The sequence below is a fragment of the Zeugodacus cucurbitae genome, chromosome 4, assembly GCF_028554725.1.
Source record: "Zeugodacus cucurbitae isolate PBARC_wt_2022May chromosome 4, idZeuCucr1.2, whole genome shotgun sequence".
NCBI lineage: Eukaryota > Metazoa > Arthropoda > Insecta > Diptera > Tephritidae > Zeugodacus > Zeugodacus cucurbitae.
In genome coordinates, this window is record NC_071669.1 from 3,099,530 (window position 1) to 3,121,986 (window position 22,457).

Below are 22,457 nucleotides of genomic sequence, written 5' to 3' on the forward strand. Positions count from 1 at the left end.
GATTACTGCTGCGTAGCTATTTATTCGCACAAAATAAATTTGACGAAATTAAAAATAAATTGCTATTGCTGTTGTTGGTGTGAGTATTTGTTTTACACATACCAATATGCATGCTTTTCCGCTCCATTTATTTTTAATTACCGTTTTAGAAAATTTGCCAAGAAGACAAATTAAAAAATTGAAATGAAATTCCTTATTTACACAAGCTTTGTTTGTCAAGCGCTTGCAGGCAAATCTTAATGACTTTGACGTCTTTGAAGAAGGTTGTATAAATATGTGTGTTTCTGAAGAATTTCATTTGAAAATGATTTTTTTTTTATTTTTGTTATTCAAAGAAAGACTTGTTGCAGCAATTTTGTGTTGATTTTGCCATAAAATTCTAATTTTTTGTATAGAAGGCTTATAATGTTTAACTGAACTACATATTGCACTCTATTGCTACCAATTTCTTGCTTCTTTTTGTGTTATTGATTTTAAAAAATATTCTAAAATAAATATGATCAATAAAATACTTTCTCTACGAGCGGAGATTTTGCTGCCACTTTCACTACCTTCAACCAGACACATAAATATTTCAAGTGATATCTCAAGTGGTCCATGGAGACTTTATGATTTGCATATACTATTTACATTTACACACACACATGGGTATTTTTAACTATTTATAACTACAAAAATATATTGAAATCGTTTTTGAGCTGTGTTTGACTTGCAGCCGCCATATGCGGTGTCAAATGACAGTAGGGGTGTACATAATGTGGCAGGATTTAATGTTAAATTTAGAAGCAAGGGTAAAAGAGATAATTTATGAAATTTAAATGGCTTGTGTGAAATTTTTGATGATAGAAAATTACGAAAATAGAAAAATTTCATATTAAAAAAAAATTCTTAATATTTCATATCAAATCGATATTGGTGAGAACAAAAAATCTTCGAATAATTTTTGTAAAATATAAGAAGGAGATTGTATTACATTTCCCAACCCTCTAAATTTTTCCAACCACAAAAATATTTATACTTATTTACATATTTCTCCCGCAAACTTCGCATTTCCATCAAATTCTAATAGAAATTTTGCATGTTCACTAAGCTGCCGAAATTCGACTGAGAAAACTAATTCCCACTTCCTACGCCACCGCTCACTCTACCCATTAGCTTTTCCACAACCCAAACTCATTGAAATAAAAAACTGTCTAATGACAGCAGTAAAGTTGGTGACCGTCACGCTTGCTAAACTAAAGTAGCTGAAATTATAAACGCTTGCAGCGAAATTTGCTGGCACTTACTTTTTTAAGACCCTAAAATTCTTGGATATTTTTTATTGCCACACAGCACTTTTATTTTTATTTAAATGCATTTTTTCTCGCTGGTTTTTATTTACCCAGCGCCAAACACGCAACACATTAGCGCCACAGAGTTGCATGCGAGCGGAGTGTACGCGTGTGGCAATGTAGTTATTATAATGACTATGGTAATTTTTTACGATATTTATTTTTGAAGTAGAAACACACACCGAAAACAACCTATGTGAACGAGGAAGTGGCGGAATGCACAAAAGTGTAATGAAATGTTGAGGAGAGTGAGTTAATAACAATAAATGTCGATAAGGCAGTGTTTGAGTGGGGAGAAGTTAGAGTAAAGAGTGGGAGAGAGCGCTGAAACGGGAGAGAGAGATCCAAAATGGCAGAGAGAGATCCAAAATGGGAGAGAGAGAGCCAAAATGAGAGAGTGAGAGTGTAAGAGAGCGGAAATTGAGTGCAATTCTCAATGGTGTGGTGAGTTTTGGGGAATTTCGGAGAAGTGTTAGTGCAAAAGTGAGCAGAGCGTGAGAAATTAAAAGAAAATGCTAAGACCGTTTTCACACAGGCAATTTTTGTCGCGGCAATTCTTAGTTTTATAGGAGAGGGGGCGACGAAGAGACGAGAATTTCTCTCTCTCTCGCTTCCCTTGGTCGCCCCCTCTCCTATAAAACTAAGAATTGCCGCGACAAAAATTGCCCGTGTGAAAACGGTCTAACAAATCTCTAGCAAGTTGATCTATACCTCTTGTATTGTAGCGGATTTTTTGAAGAATGCAGTACTAAAAACATATATTTCCCACATGTTGGTATTCTCCACATCAACTTATAAGCGGCGCCTTACTCACATAACCTTGAGACTGCTTTCTGCCGATTACAACGCGCTCTCAATCTATTTTCCACAACTATTTCAAGTATATGCGCTTCTAATGCACTCATTTTGCTCAAAACGAGTAGCTGCTGACAGGTAGAAGAACGTGCACCAGCAATAGTGATGGTGAAGAAATTGGTGCGGCCATTTAGCGGTGAGTTGAAACGGAAACGCGTTGTGAGGTCACTTCTTCAAGTTGTTTACCTACCTCAATAGCATTGCCCTTGCGTGGCTAGAAAAGCGACAAAGACACGCACACAACGCGCGAGCGTAAAAATAGTGTTAATAGGGAAATTATAATAAATATGAAATAAATTCGTGGTAACGACTTGACAGCGCAAATAGCAAACCAAAAGCGGTAAAGTAATGTAGTTAATTAAGGCAGGGAGTAAGGAAGTTTCATTTATATTTGCGGTAAATAAAGGGTGTTTAAGGAGTTGAGTTAACAATATTCATGCTAAGCAGATAATTTATATGGAAAGTATTTTTGGCAGCATTAGTTGTAGTTGATTTTAGTAGGAAAATTGGCGAAGAAAACTATTTTGTTTAATAAAATAAATATTATTTTTCATGAGCGTACACTTACTTCTACTTCTACGATTTGTATCATAATTGCGTCGCAGTTCGTAATATTCCGGAGACTCATAGTTTTGTATGCAATCGTAATTTTCATGTGTCTCATAGTTTTGTTGCGATTGATAGCTCCTGCGTGGATCATAATTCCTATGCACCTCGTAATTCAAGCGCGGCTCACGATTGCGTTGCATTTTGTATGCTTTTCTGTGTAATTTTAGGAACTATTTTTTTTTTATTTTATTTTTTTAGTACACTTATACTTATATTAATTGCCTATCACAGCCGTAATATTAATGTTGAGGCACTAAATGAAAACAAAACCAAATTTTTTCAAGCCAAATTGGCTGTCATGTCTTCACAATGAGATCAATATTATATGCAAATCAATGAGAAACATAAAAAATGTTGTTGAATCACATTTCTCTTGTAGTTGTTTTTATTATTGTAATTTTTTAATTCTTTTATTAATATTTTTAGTTTCAGTCACACGATTCCATGCATTCCAAAATGATTTTTTTTTTATATTTTAAAATTTTTTTTACTTTATCTTTCATTTTAGTCACACGATGCTATGCTTTCCATAATGTTTTTTTTATTTAAATTTTTTTTTTATTTTTAAATAATTTTTATTTTAATATTTCAAATATTTTTTTTTTTAATTTTGTCAATTTTTTTTTTATTTAAAAATATTTGTTTTTTAAATAATTTTATTTTTTATTTTTATTAATTCAAATATTTTTTTGAAATTTTGTCCAATTTTTTCTTTTCAAAATTCCTTCATCACTTGCTTGCAATCTTCATTTTTCACTTTTTCATATTTTTTCACCTTTTTCTCACACACTATTGTATCTTCACATGCGCCTGTGTTTGCATGTTTTAGCACATCGTCTTCAAACGCCTTCAACTTCTTCTTGCCAACTTGTGTGTGCGTGTTGCGCCTTTGTTAGGCCTCTTCAACAAACATTATTTGCATGCTAAATCACTTCTTTTGTACCAAACGCGCTAACACATACACCAACAACAAGCGCTTCTACGCTTGTACCTGCTACTCTATGCACCTATGCTGTCACACACACACCTCTGTATATGCGCGCTGAAGTGCTTATCGAATTCAGCATATCGCCTCAGCGACTCAACAACAACAAAAACAACGAGTCAAACGAGTCCATACACAGCACATATACGAACGACCGACCAAACGCACAAAACAACACTAACGCCAGCGACGGCGTTGGAAAACGATGCGAGCGCTTGGCTCGCAATAAGGATATTGGCATGATCAATGGCTCGAGAGAGCGGTGAGTGTAAGTGGTGGTGAGTTTTTAGAGTGGTGAGAGTCAATGCGGTGTTAGTTGACTCACTCAAATCGACTTGAGTTGCATGAGCAGGAGTATCTAGTGTGGCATGTTCTTTCAAAATTCTTATTTTTTCTTATTCTCCTTTATTTGTTTTTCTTTTTTTTATATTCCTCCGCATTTTCTTAGTGCAGCTAGTCTGCCTACCTGCTGCTCTAAGCACTGTTGCTTCACTGTATGTGCCGTGTGTTGTTGGAAAATTCTGCATTCGGCGCTTCATTCATTCATTCACTACCTTTTTGCCTTATTATTTTTAGAATTTTCTGTTTGTTTGTTTTGCTTTTAATTTTCATTTCAATTTTCCTCTCTAGCATATTGTCAACGTCGCTTTTCATATGCAATGCAATGCAGCAATTACTCAGCTTCATTATGGCAAAGTGTTGGACTGCGAATTGCTTTATGGCATTCAGTGCATATACTATTTCATGTCAGTGCTTTTATTGTTTTGAAAATGAAAAGGAAGTGGAACTCTTGTCTCTTATATCTCTACAATTTTCATAAATTTTTTTCACAACTTATTTTTTCCTGACTTTTTAAGCTTTTTTAAACAATTTTCAATTTTAATGCTATTTGAGGTACTTTTGTTGTACATCCACTAGAGACCAACCGATTAAGTGGCCTTGGTATCGGCATCGGCTACAAATTTGGTATCGCTCGAACACTAACTTCCACCTACATATCTACCAATGCAATCCTATGGCTTTCTAGTTAATTATGATGCTATTTTCAGTTATTTTAAATTAGAAAAATGAGTCCAGCAATACAAAAAAATATCAATCCCTCGCATCACACCTAATTAATCTCACTTTGCAAGCATAGTACGCAATTTATCAGCTTTAACAGCAACCCTTCTGTCTACTACTAAAAGTATTAGCGCCTTTTAAATTTGCTTATAATACACCCTTCGACAACACCCTTTAACGAACTGCGCAACACAAAGTTGAATAAAGCCTACTTGTGGCTTAGAAGTGGCATACTTTTTGGCGGATTTACTTAAAATCTGCGAAACACTGTCTTAAATGCAAATTTTTCTTCATTTCTATATTTTTAAAGATTTTTTTCGTTCTTCTTTTTAAAGTTCTGAATCTTTTTTGGGTTGTCTTCTCTTACCCAGTCGCTAAACATTTGACAAATCTCTTTGCAGGCCGCCATTTTCATTCCCAACGCCGCTTCATTAATGGTCTCCCCTTTTCTTGTGTTGTTACGTTCAAAGCATTTTTTTTTGTTGACACAACAACAAAGTAACAAAAGCTGCCCTCGCCAGTTGTTGATTCTATTCTTTACTGCTTTATTTCTTTTTTGGTAATTTTTCTTTATATTTTAAAATTTATGTGCATTTCTGTTTGTGTGTGTTTGTCTGTGTGCTTAGCCAACCCTCAAATCGCTTAATCTTTGTCAATCCTTTTCAGTCATTCAGTCATTTTTTCGCAAACAATTTAACTCGTACCATGACTTGTTGTAGCGACTGTTACTTTCTTTGTTTTCTATGCATTCTTTATGTGTATTGACAGGCGGCTTTTGTTTTTTGCTACTTCTTTTTTTGCTTAAAGAGTTCATTTTTTTCTGGTTCGCCTCATCACTTGCCCCTACAACATTTGACCAGTGCCATGTCGTTTGACCGCAAGTTCAAGGCGCTGTTGGTTGGGTAAAAAATGCAGAACTGTTGTATGTATTTTTTAGCTGAAATTAAAAATGCGCTAGTGGAGTGGGGTGGTGATCAATGCTCGTTTGTCATTTTTAATGAGTATGGTCTTTGGCATTTGTTTGAGGCAAGATTTTTGATAGTTTTGTGGGTGTGATTTGAAGGGTTTGCAAAGCGATGACTTGGTAAGTGATACATTTATGCTGAGTATAAATATCAAATTTCATTTTTTAAATATTTAAAAGTAGATTTTTGTATTAAAAAATAGATTTTTCTTTATCTTTCATTTCCTTAACCCTTATTTGACTTTTAATATTTTTTTTTTGATTTCTTTTTATTTTTTTATATTTTACTAATTTGTTTTTAAAAAAATTTAAATCTTGTTTAGATAATACTTTAATGCTATTAAAGCTTCAAATTGGCTTTCAAATTTGTTTAAAAAAATACTTAAATTTTCAAAAATCATATCCACATTAATAAATTCACTGCCAAATTGCCAAAAATCTTTAAATTAATTCCCGAAAATTGCTTATGAAAATGAAAATTATTGAAACAACAACAACAACAGCAATCATAAAATATGGCATAAATGTGCATTCAAATATGTAAATTTTGTGCAAAGTACCGTTATAGCGGCATTAAATATATTTGTACGCTTTAGAAACCCATATTTCTAAATTATTTGACTAAACTAACATAAATCACCAAAATTTAACTAAGTAAAAATGCACATAGCCAAAGTGTTGTGCAAAACGAAAAAAAACATAGAAATTTGGGAAAATTTACTTCAAAATATTTATAAAAGCCGAGCAGACAATAAATTGATGCAAATTTATGCAATGAGCGAAATATGAGAGGCGAAAGGCTGGAGCATAGATGCTTAACGTGCATACATATGTGGATATATATGGATTTGCGATATATAAAAAGGCAACAAAAGAGACCACTTGATTTATATCGAACAAGCTTCGGCTTTGTATATATACTTATATAGAATCAATATATTCAAATATATGTATATATATATGGATGCATGTATGTTTGTATGGCTTAGGCATTACCCTATCTAAATGTAGCTTTATGGTGTTTATTTTATATAACATTTATTTATAAATATATATGTAGGCAGGCATGCCTATGCACTTGCCAAACCAATTTTGTTTCTTGCAATGCAGTTTTGCTGCATATGCACAGTTTTGCATAAATTTGAGCGTTTCAATATAGAAATTGTTTTGAAGCGTTCATGAGCAAAGTGTTGCTGAATAGTGATGAACAAGCAGTGTATGTATTTTCATATAGATATAGGTATAATTAAATTCCAAATGAGTAAAATAAAAGTAACAAAAAATATATTGAAAAATTTCTATATGAGACTATATATATACACAGACATGCTTATACATATGTTAGACCTGCTTTCCCATAGACAATAAATTTAATATAAAAATTAACCTACATTTCGAATTATCAATAAAAAAGTGTAAAATTATATTTTAAATCGTCTAATAGACACTTTTCCATATAACGCGCCTTAAGGTATGCTACGATTTTTTTATATTAGAAGCTTAAGCAGAAAGCTGGTGATTGCAAAATTAACCTGCATTTCGAATTATCAATAAAAAAGTGTAAAATTATATTTTAAATCGTCTAATATAGACTTTACAATATAGCGCGCCTTAAGGTATGCTACGATTTTTTATATTAAAATTTTAAGCAGAAAGCTGGTGCTTGCAAAATTAGCCTGGATTTTGAATTATCAACAAAAAATTCTGGTATGCTGTTATAAGTAGTCTGATAGATAGTAGTCTTTCCAATATAAAGTATGTTACGATTTTTTATATAAGAAGCTTAAGCAGAAAACTGGTGCTTAAAAATTAGTCTGTATTACGAATTATCAACAAAACATACCGGTATGCTATTATAGATAGTCTAATAGACACTTTTCAATATAGCGCGCCTTGAGTTATGCTACGATTTTTTTTATACTAGAAGCTTAAGTAGAAAGCTGGTGCTTAAAAATTAGTCTGTATTACGAATTATCAACACAAGATTATACCATTATATTTTAAATAGTCTAATAAACACTTTTCAATACAACGCGCCTTAAGGTATGCTACAATTTTTTATATTTGGCACATAAGCGGCATTTGTTTTGAAATTTTTGAAATTTTTACACACAAATTCTAATTTTCTATACATTTTCACACATTGGAAATGGCCCACACCACGTAAAACCAGCTTTAAAAGCACAAATAAACACCTTCAGTTGTATGCCACCATATACCATTCAGTGAAATTTCTGCATAAAAGTTAAATTTTGTAAAATTTCTACACTTAAACAATTTGAAGTGCACATGTTTTGCGAGAGAAATGCAAATATGCGAAATTTACATATAAACACACACCAACATATAAGCGAGTCAAAATCTACTATGCAAACGCATATAATAACGCATATAATAATATAATAAGTAAGCAAGTTAGTATTTGCATGTGTGTAAATAGTCAACTTGTGTATTGGTAAATGGATGGATTTTGCGTTGACTGGGCGGTGGACCAGCATATATATTGTATATACAAATATATATCATATATGTATATGCTTATCAACACTAACGCTGTTCACTGCTGACTGCCTGACTGCTCGCAAATGTCAAATTGTCGAACTATTGCTTGGTTTGTACCACTACTTGTCTGCTACACGTTAGCCGTATCTGCTAATGCTCTATTTATATATGTATATATATATATGTTTATAGATATATATAATATTTGAACTTGTGTGCACTGTGTTGATCTGGCTGTCTTAGAGCATTTAACTCAACCAAACTACTATTAAACTGCCACTATTACTTACTTTACGGTCAGCACAGCCTACTGCCTACTGCCTGCTGCCATTTTAACTGTTTTTACTACTTGCCTGTTTGGTTATTGTTGGCATTCGATACACAGCATAATGCATATACATATAATTGTATATTAGTATATATGTATGTATATTTGAAGTTTGTGTGCCTGAGTGCTCGTATTTGCTTTGCATATGAAATCAAATGCAAATTGCATTAAGTGCTTGCAAATTTCCTGCAGTTGTGTGTGTGTGTGCAATCTGCATATTTAGCATTTAGCTTAGCATACATTTAGGCGCTACACATGTTTAATCTACGCTCTGTCGATTGTATTGGCAAACTGGAAAGCCACTAAATTAATATGTGTGTGTAGAATTTAGTGGAGAAATTAAATTTCAGAAAATACCTGCTAAATGAAGATTTTTTTCAACAAAAATAATTTATGGGATTAAGAAATTAATTGAGATTAATAAAAATTGAATTTTTTTTATAAATTAATTTTCGTTGAATTAAATCACACTTATGGAGAGATAAGAAATATTTTTGTGCATTTTCTAAATAAAAAATAGCTTAATTTCATAGACTTCTAGTGAATGTCAGGCATGTTGCAAGTTAAAATTTGTATAGAGGCATCAATGAAATGTATAATAGATGCCTCAGCAACGAATTTTATACCACCAAGTAAGCCTGAATATGCTTTACTATATGTATGTAAGCATACCGTTATACCTTTATATACCAGCAACAGCGTTTAAGTGCGAAACCGGAAGTAAACGACATGCTGCAAGCACAATGCAAGACAATTAAAGCAGCCAAAGTGTTGTGTATATATATTTCTGAGCATGTATATTGATATATGCGCTTGAATTTGCATTGCACTGCCGCATAGAGACGCATTTTAATGCGTCCCGTTAATGATAATGACGTAAACGCTGGCGCCTGTCATTCAGCCTGCTAGTGTGGTATATGCAACAATGCAACAACTCGTTGCACATACAAATGCACTCACTGTGGCACTTGCATTGCGTACGTGCAACAGCGTGGCAGCTTGGCAGCCATGACGGTTGTTGATGAGCGACGTGATTATTTTTATTAAAATGTACATAAATGCGTCAACTTGTTGCAAGTGCACTGGCATGCATACATACACATATCAAGAGAGTGGGGCATATGAGCGCTTGCGCTTAAAATAAATAATCTTTAGATGTGTGCAACTTGAGTGGTTTTGTGGCACTTTTTTGAAAGTTTTTTTCTTGTTGTTGCCGCTTTTGTATTGTCAGCTTTTCTTGGTAAGAATTTGCTGAATTTTATTGTATTTTACCCATCAAATCGAGAATTTTTAAATATTTTTGTAGCCAGATATATCATTTTACTGCAGACAAATGTCTAGTAAGTAGCTTGAAATCGTGTTGCAAGTATTTCATTGGTGCCACAATCGATTTTTTCTAATTTATACATTTTTTTTCAACAAATTTTCTACTTTTTTTCGAGCAAATGTAAAAAATTAAATACAACAACAACAAAAACATTTGACAACAACTTGCAACATTAGTTAATAATTTGTTGCAACAGCAAAAATATAATTATTCTACTGCTATGTTGTACACTTGTCTCTCTCTCTCTCTTTGCCCTTACTGGCATTTGTCAATGTTTGTCTGCCAACTTCTTGTTGTTGTTGTTGCTGTTGCTGTGCTGTGTGTGCAAGTAAATTTGGCATAATTGCTCATCTATTAACATAAATTAGCAAAAATATTTGTATGCGCACGATCAACAACACAGGCCAATTTGCATTTGCCACTTTAGGCTTAGCCCGAGTCGCAGCCAGAGCAGTCAAATGGTCAGCGCATGTGTTATGCTATATGCTGATGGAAAATTAATAAAAAAACAGCAACAACAACAACCAAATTATTCAATATTGCATATGTGTGTGTGTGTGCGTTTACCAATTTATACAATATGCATATTTACCAATGCAATTGTTTGTCATTGCTTGCATGTGTGTGTGTGTGTGTGTATTTGCATTGGCAATTTGTTGATTTTGCGCTTAAGCATACACATATACCTATGTATATATGCAAGTGTATTTGTTTTTATATACCTAAACATTTAGCGGGTCAATGTACACTTCCTAGCGTGTGCTGTCGCACGTTGCATGTCGCTGTTTTGTGGTTAGGCGTTCGGTTAGTCCATATATTTTGTTGCTAATTCTAGATTCACTAATTTATACTCGTACATGCACATGTGTGTGCGGCCGTGATTTATTTGATTGACATCGTAAAATTATCAGCGCGTTTAGCTAATTAGTCAAGCGGCGAATTTCGCATATAAAATATTTGTTGTTGTTTGGTTGGCGGTTGACGTTAAAAGCGAGAGCGGTTTTGTGGCATGTGTATACGCTTGAAATTGTGCTATTCAATGATTTTTGAAACGAACTTTATATTTTTTCGATCGAAATTTCAATTCAACTTCGAAATATTGTTATTTTTGTTTCGAAAAATTTATTTTTTCGAAAATATTTTCGAATTTGCAATATCAATTTTGAGGTTTCTAATATATTTTATGTCAAAAAGTCTTGCCGAGAGTATATTTCAAGCAAAAAAAAAAAAAAATTAGTATCCCTAAAGGTATGCTAAATTTTACTTATTTGCGCACAAATGTAGGCAAAATTATTTTTTAATTTTAATATTTTGGTACTGTTCTACTTTTGATAACTTCCTTTTATCATTCTTGACTCTTAACAAGCCTAAAAGTATGCTAACTTTTACTTATTTGCGCAGAAATGTAGGCAACAATATTAATTTATCAATGTTAATTTTAAAATTTTGTTTCGTTTACTTTCTTTTTTCTTTCTTTTTGTTGTTATTGATTAATTTTAATATTTTGGTACTGTTACGAGTTTTTACATTATTTTCTCTCTTTCTAGACTCTGATATACTCCTTTATAGTCTATTTTTTATAAAATTTAAAACTTAAAAATCCTGTGGTTTACAACGTTATTATGTAACTTTTCAAAGCATATTTTAAGGATTTTGAAAAATTGTTTTTTTGTTAAATAATTTTTAGTCGAAAAAATTTGCAACAATTTATCAATTGCTCACATATGTAGGCAACATATTTTTTCAATTTTAATATTTTGGTACTGTTATAGTTTTGATAACTTCCTGTTTTCTTTCTTGACACTTAGCAACCCTGAAAGTATGCTAAATTTGACATGTTTGCGCACAAATGTAGGCAACATAATTGTTTAATTTTAATATTTTGGTACTGTTATTGTTTTTACACTCGTTTATTCTCTTTCTAGACACTCATTTACTCCTTTATAGCCTATATTATATTTTATGCATAACCTAAAAGGTTTTCAGTATGCTTTACAAAGTTATTATGCAACTTCTCAAAGCGTATTTCAGAAAATTGAACAATTTTGTATTTGAACAATAATTCTTAGTAAAGAAATATTTGAAAATTCGTTAGAAAATATGCCTAATATATGTTTTCATACTTGCAACATTGCTTGTGCACAAATATTGCTTGAGCTGTCTTTGTTTGAGTATGAATGTGGTTACCTGCTTTATTTGCAGTATTTTTAATTAAAGTTGACTTACCTAGAAAGAGAAAAAGAAGAAGAAAATAGTTAATAAATATTGCAATAAACGCTCAGTGAGCATATGAATATATATTTGAGTGTCTCTTATGTCTCATATGTCTATTTTATAATAAAATATTGCCAGTAACGTTTTTGACACACCGCAAATTAAGTTTCGGCAAAATTACAATTTTAATAGATATTTATTAATAAATTGTCTTCGGCCAAAAATTCACACTAATCAATATTTATTATTTATTGAAATATTTTATTACAATTTCCACTTAGTTTCGCAGCAATAGCAATTTCTTAATAAACACGCCTATTAAAAGGTGCTACATTTTAAATTTTCTAATTGCCAATAATTTAATTTCGCTTAATTAATATGCTACACACACTCGCACGCACACATCTGCAGACATATGCTTTAATAGTTTTTTGGTAGCAATTTTCCAATTAAGCTGCACATCAAAGCTGAATTTCCTTGGAAATTCGAAATATTTGCTGAAATGCATATTAAAGAAATTTAATAAGCAAATATGCAACATTTCAATTAAATGCACGAGAAGACTACATTTGTGTGTCTGTAATATTTGTAAATTCTTATGAAATTTGACTTGTTGACACTTTTCTACAACAAAGATATATATAATAATAGATATTTGCACTGACTTAGCATACTTTGTGGCGCATTTGATAGGCAAATAGACACTGTGTGTGTACTGCAGTTGCAATGTATCTCTGATTACACTGTGTGTGTGTGTGTGTGTGGTAAGTGGTTGCAATTTGTTTTATTATGCAAAGGTAGACATCCTTTAGCTTTAAATGACTCCCAAAAGCCCACTAAGATATGTGTGTGTGCTGCGTATGTGTTGCATAACTGTCGGCATTTATGCAATTAAAAGCTTATTTGCGTATAACCAGCTTGGCCAGTCTGCTGTTGCATGGCTATATAAAATAATCGTTTCTAACCAAGCTAAGTACAGCAGGCTTAGTATGAATGTCTTCGTCTAGGCACGCTTAGCTGCTTAAATGAGTTGTCAATTGGCGATAAATTGACTCTTGCAGCCATGTCACTTGTCAGTTGCATTAAAATTTAGTTGTTAGTTTTGGCTTATGCGTGCTGCTAAGTACACACATTAAGCAGATTGTTGCATAATTTTGGGCTGTTAAGCTATATTTAGTTGGAAAAGCACACTGGCATACAAATATATTACGGTTCTCGAGGTAAATGGAGGCTGTGAACACTAAAGTGTTTACATAGCTAATATTTTTCTACTTACAGACTTTTAATGTGATATTTTAAGAATAATGCTAATTTTTTTATCAAAAGTGTACTAAGCTATTTTGAAAATTTGTGGTGTTAAGTAACTATTTTGCAATTAAAGTGCAGTAAGTATGTCTAGAATTGCTATATTCTGTTTATATAAGCATATTTATGAGATTTGTAGCATACCTTTAGGCGTAATATGAAAAAATTAAGATTTTGACTTAGTGAAGTAATCTTGAATGATAGCAAAAATACTAAAGTCTACTGTACTATCCAAAAAGCAATAAAAACTTTACATTATACATTTTTATTGCATATCTTTAGGCGTAATATGAAAAAAATCACGATTTTAACGTAGAAATTAATCTTGAATGATAGGAAATATACTGATGACTACTAAACTACCCAAAACGTATTAAAAACTTTACATTTAAAATTTTATTGCATATGTTTGGGCGTAATATGAAAAAAATCACGATTTTAACGTAGAAATTAATCTTGAATGATTGGAAATATACCAAAGACTAAATACGCTAAATACTATATACGCTAGTTAAATAATATTAAAAACTTTAAATTATACATTATTATAGCATACCTTTAGGCGCAATATGAAAAATTTAAGATATTAACTTAGAAACTCATTTTGAATGATAGGGAGTATACTAAAGATTACTAAGCTATTCAAATAATATTAAAAACTTTAATGTTTTCTTTTTTTATAGCATATCTTTAGGCGCAATATGAAAAAAATCAAGATTTTAACCTAGAAATTAGTTTTGATTGATATATAAATATGCTAAAGACTACTGAACTACCCAAAAAGCATTAAAAATTTCACATTATACATTTATATAGCATACCTTTAGGCGCAATACGAAAAAATCAAGATATTGACTTAGAAAGTAAACTTGAATGATAGGAAATATATTGAAGACTACTCAGCTACTCAAATAATATTAAAAACATACATATTTACATATTTCCTAACGGGAAACCTATTAGAAGTATCTCTTTTATTAAAATCACGTAGGAAAGTATTAATTTGAAGAAGAAGTTATGAAATGCAATTGCCGCCAATGAGCAGGCAATGATATTTCTGCAATTGCGTGGATAGAATCATAATAGAAGTGGTAGTTAGTCTATGTTAAAGCGCAGTAAAGTGTTAGAGTAACACTTTAAACTAACATAACCGTACAGATGTTAAGCAGCAAAGTCAAGTATCAATTTGGCCTGCAGCCAAACGAGTAATACCAAATACAAATCAAGCAACAACAACAAATGTGCAATAAATATATGCATATAAACGCGTGTTGCAAGTTGGTGAAGACACATTTACTTTGCATTAAAGTGCAATAAAAGCAACAGTAAACTAATAAACGATATGCATAACAGCAACAGCAGAAGCAACAACAATAAACAACTTGCCACACCAGCAAGGTAATAATAATAAATATGGAAATAAGCAAGAATTTAGTGCAACATTTAAGCCAAGGCTATGCGGTGGTGTTGTAACTATGGTAGTGAAGATGTGGAGACTGAAGTGTGAAGAAGGAGGTGAGTTGCAGTTGAAGGGAAATTGTTGCATTCATTGCAATAAAGAATGCTGCAATGGCCGACATTAAATGCACTAGAATGTGCATTGCTGCTGCAATTACAGACGCTTGAGAGGTTGAAGGGAAGAGAGAAGGAAGGAAGTCAGTGAGGCAATAACGAAAGCAATGTTGTTGTAATAATATGCATTATATTTGTTAGGTATTTTCTTGCAAATCGAAGGTGCCAGAGAAAATTGCTCAGCAAATCAGAGGTGAAAGGCAATTTGCGCTTGTGCGTTAGATAATTTGCAGGCAATGGTCAAGACAGGTACACCCACACACTCAAAGTATTAATGAAAACATGCAACTTGAAGCGCTGCCTGCCACTAAATTTGGTACTAAAGTGTGTATAGAGGCAGCAGCAAGTCTTTATCATACAGTAAATATGCATAGTTGAGTTCCTCTTTGCTTTGGTGCCGTTGTGCGTCGCCTTTTTCATTGGCATTTCGCACAATAGGCGATAATAATATTTGGAAAATGTGTAATGCAATATGCAAATTCATATTTAAATGCTACAATCACATGCTGGCAAGGACACACTGACATATGCCGGCTGGCATGTGTGTTTGCCTGTAATTATGCTTTGCTGGTTTATATAGCTGTTTACTTAAGCTGATGTTGCAAGCAATTTGTTGTTGTTGCAAGTTTATTTTACTGCATTTATATGCGCAGCCTTTATGAATGCAAGTGCATATTGCTTTGCTAATGTCTGTGTTTATACTTTTGTGCAGCGTAGCATACTAACAGGCGCACAAGTGGGTATATTTGAAGGGAGGAGGTATAGCAGTAAATTCCAAGCATTTCACTGGCAGTTATGAAAATTTATATTAGCAGAATATGTTATACACGTTTCAGTAATGTCACAACAGATATTTAGCTGAATATATTATTATATTATATATAATTGATATATATTGGTCTACAACTTTGCTTCCGCCGTTTTTTTTATAAATTTAAGTTTTGTTTTGTATAAAAACGGCTACAAATGTCGATGAGCCTCAGCCGCACATTTCTTGGAATTATAAAAGAAAAGCAAAATTTCCCGCAAATGTCGAGAATTTGGCTCAAAAAGTGATATTTTCAGTTGAGAATAAGTTTGGTATGCAAACAGCTCTCTACAAATATTTTGTTGCGTTAATGTTTTCACGTATGTCCAAGATCGATATAAAACGATTTAATCGATTTAATAGACGAGTGCTTGACCCGAGAGACATCTATTGGAAAACGGCGGAAGCAAAGTTGTAGGCCTAATATATTTTATAAAGTTACTTGATATCACTAAATAAAGTAAGTTGGAAGACTTTTATTAAAGAAAAATCAATAAAATTCAAGATTGAGTCTACGAAAAATAATTTTAATATTCAAATTGTCTGATTTTTTTTCGAAATATAAGCAATTTCTATAGCTTCATAGCTTTCTGAGTGACGTAATAGCAACAAAAAATGTTAAAGCTTCGCTACTCACTTCATTAAAGGTTTCAAAATAAATCACAGCGTATAAAAAATCACATTTCATCACCATTAAAGCCACTAAGAAAGTCAGCGTCGTACCGTTGACCATAGTGGCAGACTTAATTAAATAACTTCGAAGGTTCCACTGTATTTAATGATGTCCCAATGACCAGCAAAAACACAGAATTACTACTACTGAGACAGCCATAAGAACACACACACACACTTACACATACAATATCCATACAAACATGAGAGCAAGTAACCCGGTCTGCTTGTAAATCTCTTGCCAGGCATTCGAGAGGAGTGCCCCGCAAAGTGCCGGCGACACACACATAATAAGCTGGAAAATATTGCTGCTAATAAATTGCCAAACTACGAGCGCAACACATACCAACACATTTACCGTTACAATTGGTAGCGAGCGATACGTTCAAGGTAATAGGCTTGCTAAACCCTTTAGAGCACATGAACCTGCAATTTAGGCTGGACCAAAAGCAGAAATTGAATGCCAACACCGAAGCAAAATCCAAGCAAAAGCTGGCGAATGAGTATGCGATGGCGAAATGAATATCGATTTGCACTTCAAATTCGGACACAGACCGAGAATGAATTAAGCCATGGAATTGAAGAAGCACAAATTTGTGGCAAGGTAGAGAAGAAAAATTGCCGCCAAGGCGAGCTAATGAAAGCTGGCTAATGGAGAGAGCGAGGGAGTGAAAGGGTGTGAAAGGCTGAGTGAGAGTGTTATGAAGTGTTTGTTAGGTACTGTGTGTGATTGGGTGAGTGGGTGTAAGTGGCGTAAAGTAGCAGCAGAGTTACGTTTAAACTGCAAAATCACACCCATTTTACTACCCCTTAGTAAAACAACAACAATAGCAACAATAGCAAGCAATAGCTAGTTGCATACACACTAGTTGAGGATACGCAAAAGCAAATCGATTGCAATCGTCGTAATTTCATAAAGCTCATAACGGTATAAGTGTATATAACTTCAAATGCCAGTGTGTGTGTGTGTATGTAAGTGTGTTTGTTGGTGTGTGTGTGTGTGTTTGTCAAAACAACTGTAGCGCCTTTGCTTTATCAACGGGTAAATAATCTCGAAATGCTTGGCCTCAATTTAATGGCCTCGTTTCATTGTTTTAACGACAACAAACATGATGACGACGCTGACGCTGAGGCAACAGTAGCCAACACATCCTCAACATCCTCAACATCGTCGTCATTTTCGTTGTTGCTCGTTGCTTGTCGTCGTCGTCATCGTCATCGTCATCGTCATCGTCAATGCAATGCAATAACATTGTGCCAACAAAAATAACAAGCCAAACAATGGTGGCCTTCAAGCGTCTCCAAGCTACAACTATGAAATTTCGCCAGCCTCAGCTTGTGAAAACAAAGCAAGTCAACGAAAAGTAGCAGCGAGCTATACATACACAGACATATATATGTATGGGTGTATGTGTGTGAGAAGGTTGTATGTGTGTTTGTTTAGTGAAAAGTGAAAGGCAAGCAAAGCGAATCACAATACTTAAAAGCCTTTTGTTGAAGAAAATTAAATTTCTGGCGCTGCAAATTAATTGCAAGACGTTGGCTCGGCTTTATAAAGCACACTGTTTGAGCTGGTGTGTATGTGTTTGCTGTTGCTTTTCAAGCGTCCAAATCCATTTTCTCTTATTGCCCGCTTTGTTGGCATGGCTTTTGTGGCGCATACTCGTATGTTGGTTGGTTGGTTGTTCAAAAAAATTGTGTCAATATTTTGATTGACAAATACTGCACGAAAAGCGGAAATGTGTGCTCAAGCGCCAAGTGGCTTCAAGGACTGCCGCCGTGTGTTTTTTGTTGTAATCTTACTTGAGTGGTTGCAAATAGTGACTGGCAAACAAGAGTGTTGCATGTAAGCTTGCGCTAGCTGTATAAATTACTAGTGTTGCAGGCTTTATAAAAGCAGCTTTTAAGTGTTGTGGACATTATAGCTGAGTCCATAAGTGATAGTTTTCATTGCAGTGTGTACTGAAAATTAAATTTCGTGAAATTTATGCATATTGCTCTGTTGTTTTTAGTGCTGTTTATATAAATTTTCAACCTTAAAGCATCTTCTACAGACTGAGTTGGCATTTTAGTATTAAAATATTAAAATGTGAATATGCTTGTACCAGTAACTATAGCCTAACATATATATATATAGAAATAAGAAAACAATGAAAACGGTAATTAAAATAAATGTAGCTATATATTTTCGAAAATATTTGCTTTTCTTGTTATTTGAATTTAACGAAAGCTCATTAAGTTTAAGTATCTTCTTGCGGTAAGCGCAAAATTCCTTATAATAATAAATGTACTGCTTGTTGCTATAATTAGAAGCAAAACAGATAAATTTCGATGCGCTTTAATAAGAAAATTTGAATTTTCTAATGAAAAGCGCCTTACAGTAGACTTTAGACAAAGTGTTTAATTGGTTTTCTTGCAATGGAAGCCTCATAAGTGTAGAAATGCGCACAAAATAATATTGATAAAATTATAAAAGGTTTTTTTAGAGCGAGAAATGCACTAAAAGAAGTTGGACATTAAAAAAATTATATTTAAGTAAGTTGAGACTTTTTTGCGACTAGTCTGAAACTAGTTTATTTGTAACTAGTCACAAACAAAATATTAAAATTTACATGGTAAGCTGTAAAATTTAATTTCGGAACTTTAACTGAGACTTTTCTACGACTAGTGCGAAACTAGTCTCTTTGTAACTAGTCAAAAAAAAATGTTTAAATTTACTTGGTAAGCTTAAATATTTAATTTTTTAACTTTAAACGAGACTTTTGCGACTAGTCCGAAACTAGTTACTTTGTAACTAGTTACAGAAATAATGCTAAAATTTACTTGGTAAGCTTGAAAATTAAAGTTCTTAACTTTAACAGCTGTAACTAGTTACAAACTGGTACACAACTACGCCATTTGAAGCCAAATTAAAGTAGAAAAGTTAGTTACTTAAGCACAAAACATTTCAATTTAGTACAGAAAATCAGAAGTAGCGCAAAACACTTCCAACAAACCTTAAAACGTAAGCCATTTATCCCAGGAGCTTTGAATGCCAGCTCCAATTTTTTTTTTTTGCTTTACGCTAAATCAAACTTTGCTGGAAATTAAATGATTTTGAGGGACTAAAGGCGCCCAAATCGAGGCTTTAAGGGTTAAATACAACAAACAAGCATACATATGCACGTAGGGTATAACAAAAATAAACGCACACAAGCAAGAAGGTCACACTCCGTTTAGGGACACGCTGTGGATAGCAGTTATGGAGAGTGTCAAGGCAGCTTGGATAGTTTGAAAATCTCCAAGTAAATACTAGTCATTTAAAGCTCCGGTGATTTTTGAGATTTGTATTTGCTATGCGCACACACACAAAAGCTCTTGCTACAAAGAACACAAACCATTTTGGTGGCATAATTTTAGGGGCGCACAGCAATTTAGTTGCCTCCAAAACTGGCTAGTTGCGGTTAGGCTACAGCAATTTCATTTCAGTTGTTTTCTTGATTTCTGCGCTTTCGCTATACACAAAGTGTTACAGTTGAGCGGTTGGCAAGGCAGGGAGCTTGGCGATAACATGTTGTTGTATATTCTGTGTGTGTGTGGGTAGAGATATGCCGCGGTACATGAGCCTTGGCTGATGCTTATCGCTGTGACGGTCGTTATGCTCTGATTGTGCGGCTAAGCGCAATAATAGCGGATTTTCTGGTGATGCTGGCGGAATCGAAAAATCGTATAAGCTGTCACATACATATATATATACACACACATACTTATATAATATTTTTAGATATTTTTATATTTTTTTATATATTTTTTTTCTATATTTTAGAGACCTATTTATTGCGATTGACTTTCGTTTATGCGCCACGCTTTGTATATTTTCTACAAAATTTTATCATTTTTGTTGTTGTTGTTGCAATTTCCTTAGCAATTTCTGACTCTTTTTATTGCTTATATTCCGTTTGGCTTTTATATTGAAATGTGTGCGTTTGTGGTACATATAAATTTTTATGCAAATAACCAACGCTGCACTTTAAGCCTTTCTCCTCAAGCATGGCGTCATTGTTGTTAGCGCACTTGCTGAACAATCAACTTAATCTAAATGCTATCATTTAATAGTTAAACTTAACGATGCATTCGCCTACGCGACGCTACGTGCCACACCATGAGCCATACTTGTCGCTGACTACAGTGGCTTTTGTTGCTGCTTTTGTTGCTACTTTTCTTGCTTCCATTTTCTTTAGTTTTATTAAAATTTCTTTGCGAGTGCTGCGTACAACCGAAAACTGTTATAATAGTAAATTCAAATTTTACTGTTTTGCCAATTTGCTTGCGCAGCTTAGAAAGTTGCTTGTATTTGAGCTGGTATATCTGCCATATGCTTTCAAAGTTTTGCAGTTGAAACTTTTCATTTCATCTTCAACACATTTTCACCGATTTTTGTTGTTTTCATTTCATAATAATTTTACTCCCTCATTGTTGTTGTTGGCTTTTTATATGGGACAAGTGCGAAAATTGCGCAAAATTTCAGCAATTTCTTGCCGAAAAATATGCCAAACTCGCATAATTGACAGCAATCATTTGGGCAGGCAAGTCAAATGTGTTTACAGTTATTTGAATATGGTTGTAAAAAATATAATATTTGCTGTCGAAAATTTTAAAGCGACACACAGAGACATGTGTATATTAATGGAGGGAATTTTGTATTTTTTGTGCAGCTGTGTGTTTTTAGACTCAACTTTTAGTTGAAGTTGCCACAAATTACTTGAGGAAATTGCGCAATTTCTTAACATTTTTGAATATTTTTTCCTTATTTTTACAAAATTTTTTATTTTTTTGTCAAAATTTTCAATCAAATTTGTTGCAATTTTAGACAACAAATTTTATAAGCAGCGCCAGTTATTAAATAAATTGCAATTTTTAGCTCTCAAATGCTGTCAATTTGCAGTTTTTTTGGATGCAACTTGGCTGTGGTTGACACTTTATTATTAAAGAAATTGTAGTTTAAATCATTTTTGGGGAATATTGTCTTGAATATTGCCTAAAATTTTTATATTTAAACGTATATTGCTAAGAAATGACAGATTTAGCTGAAAATGTTAGGGTTAAATTGATAAAAAAAAACTTATTACAACAACAATTCTTAATTTTTTAATTAATTTTTTAATATTTTATTTTAGAATATTTTTTATAATATTTTATTTTTGAAAATACTTTTTTCCCATTTTTTTGTACCACAATTTTTTGAAGTTATACTTCTTATACGACTTCGGAAAAGGTTGCGACAATTGTTTTTGACGCTTCAGTAGAGCGGGAATAGCGTTGAACAATTAACGCGCGAGAGAGAGAGAGAGAGAGAGTGAATGAGAGTAGAGCAGAGAACTTAAAGCACTTGCCATGCTTATGCTATTTGAGCAATTCTTGTTTTTGTAGAACAATGTTTACATTTTTGGTTGGTGACATATTCACATGTGTACGCACATGTATGTTTGTATGCTTGTGCAATATTTGTTTTTCTTTCGTTTCTGTTTCATTTCTGCGAATTCTCAACTATTTTGTGTGACTTTTGGTTGAAATACTCTGCGTTGGCCGTTGAAAAGTTAAGACTATACTTCACAGGATCATTTCTGTAGTCAGCCTTCATTTACTTTCTTTGCAAATCGAAAGTATTAGCACCCGCGATGAGCAGGTATATCGTTTTATCTGACAGCGTGAGGTTTCTAATTTTCTCTTGTGGCATATTAGAAACGATGTCGGTACGCCTTGCGGGAGATTTCAATGTAAATTTCTCATTGCCAGCAGCTGAACCATTACTGGCATTGCTCAGAGAGAAATTTTCAGTTTTCATTTTCATTTCAAATGATTGATGGAAGAAATGATCCTACGACAAAAGGAGGCACGACTATTGATGCGCTATTCGCGAGAAATATAGATAAAATAGATGTAA

General features: G+C 33.2%; 1 protein-coding gene and 1 pseudogene across 6 annotated transcripts in view; one reads left to right on the forward strand and one right to left on the reverse strand.

The window, feature by feature from the left end:
• The window catches only part of LOC105220773 (teneurin-m), a 319,151-nt gene that overhangs the window by 57,847 nt on the left and 238,847 nt on the right, over positions 1 to 22,457 (reverse strand). The gene's annotated exons all lie outside the window — the stretch shown is intronic.
• On the forward strand, positions 22,113 to 22,280 carry LOC114803786 (small nucleolar RNA U3; annotated as a pseudogene).